This window comes from Alosa pseudoharengus, unplaced genomic scaffold (assembly GCF_046254945.1).
Source record: "Alosa pseudoharengus isolate Yale_2024_CS ecotype anadromous, Long Island Sound unplaced genomic scaffold, YU_APseudo_1.1 YU_APseudo_1.1_scf_8, whole genome shotgun sequence".
In the NCBI taxonomy this organism is placed as follows: Eukaryota; Metazoa; Chordata; class Actinopteri; order Clupeiformes; family Clupeidae; genus Alosa; species Alosa pseudoharengus.
In genome coordinates, this window is record NW_027468870.1 from 35,430,318 (window position 1) to 35,436,343 (window position 6,026).

A 6,026-nucleotide genomic window follows, 5' to 3' on the forward strand; every position below is an offset into this window, starting at 1 on the left:
TGTTGGTGAGGCTGTTGAGCTTGCTGCTAGCTGTTTGGTAGGGTAATTGTGATACCTGCAAAGGTGCTTTTGGAGTAACCAAATTTGAATCTTGTGTGACATGGCATTCTTGAGATATCATACTCAAGGTGTTTTTGACCTTGACATTTGACCTTCAACCTCCAACTTCAACTCACTTCATCTTTGAGTCCATAAAAACACTCGTACCAAATTTGAAGCATGTACGTCAAGCCGTTCTGGAGACATATTGCTGAATGCATGAGATATGGCTGGGACTTATTTTGACACACAGGAAACACTTTAACAGGATGTGTAGTTCAGGTAGAGCTAGATTGTATGCTTAGAAGCTGAGACAGTTGAATTCCTCACAGGTGACACCTGTGCCAGTGTTCTGATTAGCCTGGGAACTGCTCTGAGAACTACTTAACGAGCGCAGCTGGCTCTATTATGACATCACAGCCCCCATTCAAGTCTATGGGGGAAAAATACACTTTTAATTACAAATATCTCAAGTACAAGTAATATAAATACAAGTATAAACTTCTCAAAAATGAAAAACGGATAGGACGGTAAAGCCTTGGAAGATCTACGGAACGGTGCTTCAACCAAATTTGTACGTTAATCGGTTTAGGCTGAATAGCGCGCACAAAAAGGTAAAAAGAAAAATAATAAGAAGAAGAAGTCTCTGGATTTCAATAGAGGGGATGCATCCCCTCTAATGATATCAATGGTGCATGGTGGAAGATATCAATGGTGCTTGGAGGTGACCTTACCTGCAGGGCCGTATACAATTTGAAAAATACTGTAATTAGGGGGGCCAAAATACTGTCATTAGTTGCACAATACATACAGGAGGCCTATTGCTAATTGCAAGAAACACATTTTTATTAGCGTTTTAAGTGAAAGTCTGAAATACACATATTCTGAAAAAAACACCATACTTTACATCATGTATGTGCAAGAGTCATTTTACTGTAGGTGACCTTGCCAGAGCAGAGATCAAGAACATACTCCATCAACCATCCCTACAGTCCGTGTGTGTGTTATGTTCAGAAATGCATCTAATGGCCACCTTACACCAAACAACTTTGACAAGATTTGGGAAAGATTTTTGAAAGATTGTAGTCTTTTAACTAATGCCCCCCTATTCAAGCTTTACTCCAATCTTTTAAGAATCTTTCCCAAATCTTGTCAAAGTTGTTTGGTGTAAGGAGGCCATCATTTTGTTTGAAATGTTTTGACATGTCTACCCTGCACTGTGCAGTTTGTTTTCTGATGGAGTGTTAAGTTAGTATTAAGATAGTTGATCCAAATCCAGTCTGCGAGACAGTTTCTTGCAGCCCATGGTGTATTTATATTTGTGCTGAGATTCGGCCCGAGATTCTTCGTCATTCAATAATGAGGCAACAAACTGTATGTTTTGCGCAAGGGCAACAAAAAGCGGCACTTGCGTTTATCTTTGTGTCCAGATAGGGACAACGCAGTTTTTTGTTGTTTACTTTTTTATTTGTTACACAATATATGTTGAAAATAACACAACTTGTGTTAGGCGTCAATCATGACACCTAAGTTTCCTGCCACCTTGGTAGGTGCAAGAGAGAGAGAGAGTGTCAGATGATGTTGATGTTGGAATGATGATGTTGACGTTGGAATGTATGGTTTGTGTGGCTGGAAAAAAACAGTTTAGTCTTAGAGTGGTTTAGCTAGAGGTGATGTTCTTTCATCCAAGCGGATATGTCAGAGAGACAGTCCGAGATCCATGCCATGACTGTGGCATCATCAGGCGGGAAGGATAGATAAAGTTGTGTATCATCTGTGTAGCGGTGATATGAGAAGCCTTGTGAGTGAATGATTGGGCCCAATGAGGTACTGTAGTGTCCACAGCAAAGAGAAGGGGCCCCAGCACTGAGCCTTGGGGCACCACTGTGGCAAGGCAGTGAGATGCGTCCTAGCCATGACACATTAAACAAATGCCCGGTGAGGCAACTAATGTCAGCTTTGGGACTGCAGTTGGATAGGCCAACATCAATTGCATCAATTAGTGGCAGTTGTGGTAGCAAACATCTAGATTCAATAATGAGGCAATATTTGAGCAAGGACTAAAAAAAGCATCAAAATGGCATTACCACCAAACATGCAAATATGTAGCCTGTGAGTGGCAGTGACGTTGGAACCTATTTCTTTCAGGGGGTCAGACAATGGTGTTGACTGTATGTAAAAACATTCCCAGAGGGAAGAATTGATTCATAGTTCTTTCTAGTGTCGTGTGAATGTTATTGGCACCTGCAGTGTCCTTATCAGTACTCTGAATAAAACCAGTAGCTTCCTGTGACATTTCACAAACATTTTTTATTATACTTTCAAAGACCAGTGTTCAATGAGTGCAGAGAGAAATAAATAACTTGTTAAGTAAATGTCAATGGGAAATATTGAGATTGGATGATTGTTATGAAAAAAATGAATGTTTAATATTAACATTAATATCAATGACAACAGGTCAATGACAACAACCATATTTTCAAATACATTAAAATGAGAGAAATATTATTTAATTTAACTTATGCTGTTAAGATTTGATTGTTACACTATCATAAAAAAACATTGATGATGAACTAGAGATGCATGAGTGAATGACTACATTCCTTGACAATTAATGATAAAAACATGACGAAGGAAAGCATTCCCCATCTGAAATAAAGGAGTGCTGTAAGCCCCAGAACAGAACATTTTCACTCCTCGGTTCTTTGCCCAAATCCCCAGAATTGTTCCTGCGGCAAACTGGGGCTTTGCCAGGCTCTCTGTGACTGCCGGTCCACAGATGCCAGAACAAAAGCTGTCATGGGATTTCCACCTGGCGCAAGACTCAGCATCTGATCACATCCAGGAAGCACGTGCTGCGGAACAGAGCACAGACGTTTAGTCCGCCGAAATGTAGGAATTTTGAGGATTACATTTAGTTTACTAGATTTGGTTCATTGAAGTAAAACATTGCCCCTGAGGACAAAACAGCAGGTGTTACACATAATAACTGATAAATAATTTCAATATGCACTAGGCTATCTGTTGTCTGTATAATAAGTCAATCTGTATGCTGTGATTTGTATTTATATATATATATATATAGTTTGTTAGTTTTTCTTTATAACAGTGGTGCGATGTGGATGGGTGGGATGTGGGTTGCTATGTGTCTGTTGTTTGTTCTATGAGAAAATACAATAAAAAGACTTCGATGAAAAAATATGCACTAGGCTAAACGTGTACCTTGTGGCTGTACAATGCGGCGTCTGTGTATGTATGGGTAATGCTATCTTGTAAGTCGATTGGAGTCTCCTTTAAACCATCTCTGGAAATGGGCTCAAGCAATTGCTCATCCCGAGCCTCTATAAGGTCCTTATACCCCATTGTGTTGTCTTCTGTTGGCACATAATCATTGCTGTCGCTCCACCAGATATCCCTCTTGAGCCTGAGAAACAGATATAGTTACCTTTTTCAAGAATGAAAACGTAAAGTCCCATCAGCTTTTACACACGTTCCACAAGTATGCATAGCCTGCATTGCACACTGCCCTCTTTTCAACAAGGACCCAGCTGGTTTTCACTAGTAATTGCACAGTACAACCACAAGGGGGAGTCTGACACCATGCAAACCAGCACTTTTACATTGTCTGACTCACAAATCAGATATCTGACTGATCTCACCGCTTGTCAGTGGACTGGATGATGACATTTAACATACATGACACTATATCAAAACAATAATTTCCTGCAGAGCATGTACATGGTGAATAAACCTAAATTATTGAGAATATACCCAGATAAACCAGATTATTGAGAATATACCCTGTAATTAAAATGGCACTACCCCTCATATAACCTCACAGGTCAATGGAGCTCTGTCTTCTCTTCAGATCTCCTATGTGGTTCAACACGGCGGCCACTTTGGGCTGCATCACTGGAGTCCTCCGCACCTCAGTGCTCCGCTTCCCCTTCTGCCGGCGCCCCATCAGATCAGCTGGGGAAGGCAGCTGCTCTGCTCCCGGAGCCAAATCCTCACCCCATCGACGTTTTGAGGGTGGCCCCTGTATGACTCCCTTTGCATTAACCTGGACAATGTCGCATTTTGATTATTAGGCCTATAAAACTTATTTTTTTGTAAAGTTGAAAAATGGCTGAAATATATATGTGTAGATTTATACAGAGCTGGAAATATCAATACCATACTTCAGTCAGACACTCACATGTCCTCTGGGGGATGTGAAGCAGTTGACATGGGGACTCTCGTGGCTGGGGGTCAACAAAGGGACGCTACAACAAGGTTCACACAACACAACTGATATATGTGACTGTTGAAGAATTGACAATGTTGGTCACCTAGGTTGATGTACAATTCTATCCCAGAATGCCTCATCATACTGGGGGAAAGCACTGGGCTCCTGGAAAGATACAGACTGTGGGACCTCCTCCTCACACATTCGTTGCACCTCCTTCGACCTCCTGCGGTATTGTAACACACACACAAACACACACACACACACACACACACACACACACACATAAACTGAAACTGCATCAGGCCGATTTTGCATAGACTTTTTTTTCTTTCTTTTGTAAGCTAGTTAGAAATGAATGCATTCATCATTCATCCAAAATATAACTGCAAAGAGGAATTCAGGTGAGGGAACCTGTTTTACAGAGAACCATCACACTGAAATAGAGGTGGGTAATGAAGTACAAACACGTTATTACTGTATCCTAAGCATTTTCAGGTATCTGGACTTTACTGGAGTTTTTTTTTTTATTACAACTTCTTTCACTCACTCATTACTTATCTATTTCTATTTTTTGTCGTTTCACTTTCCAGACATAAAGACTTGTGTTCCCAGTGGTGTTTTTCTTTTTAACACAGGCTGCTTGAGTAGGCTAGGCTATATTTTGCCATCTCTCCATAATGCACCAAATAGCCTCCCACAGACTACTTACTAACATTATTGCATTTATTCAACGAGAGAGAGAGACCATGTGATTTTCACATTGAAACTGGTTTAGACAATTTGGACAGCAGCCTACTACTGATAGTGCCAAAAGTAGGCTACTAGCTAGCCTTCCTGTAGCTAACATTAGTTACGCTAGAAAATGACAGTGTCACTTTGTTAGATTACCTAAACATCCATGTTAGATGACAAACACCTACAATTGTATTCTAGTTTTCCTCTTTAGAGTATTGTGAACAACAATACTCATCAAACTTTATTGAGGAACGTAGGTTATGCACTCACCGGGCAAAAGACAAGAATTCTTCGTCATTCTCAATCTGGAGCTCCATCTGACTAGCAGCTAAGCTGTTTAATGTTGGCTGTAACAAACCTGGAATAACTGCGAAAACAAAATGAAAGAGGACCAAGAGGAAAGGTATCTTGCCGTTTCAAATCAGCACATACTTAGCTGTTAATATAGTCTTTTTGTTGCCTTGATGAGTCTGGCTTGAAGTTATTAACTGCTAACCTGTCAAGTTAGCTAACGTTAGCTAGCATCTGTCAAGTGAATGGTTTATATTTCATTTATATTAGGGACTACTATGGAAGAATAAGATTACTAATATTTTGTCAAAATACGTACAGCAATGGCAATATGGTGACGATAATATTCAGACAACTTGTACCTAAAGACAAGCCACAGAGAGAACTGTAGATGCTACCAAATGTTTCATGTGATGTTCATGCTAGCCACCAGCTGGTGTTACCCTTTGCCCTCACGTGACCTCCAGTATTCTGTTTTGCAAACAGCAGCACTGCCACCAGCCTTCACCCTCAATATTATGGTCACAAGCGTGCATTTTTATGCACATGTGCCTTTTAAATACACCATCTGATTGAGTTTAGGTGAAATCAAATTAATTATATTTTATACATATTTTATACATCATTATACATATTAAATGAGGATATTGCCTATGCACGCATCACCTATAGCCTTTTCCCTATGAATTTTCTAACAACCAAAAATATCAGCCAGATGCTAATGGGTGCT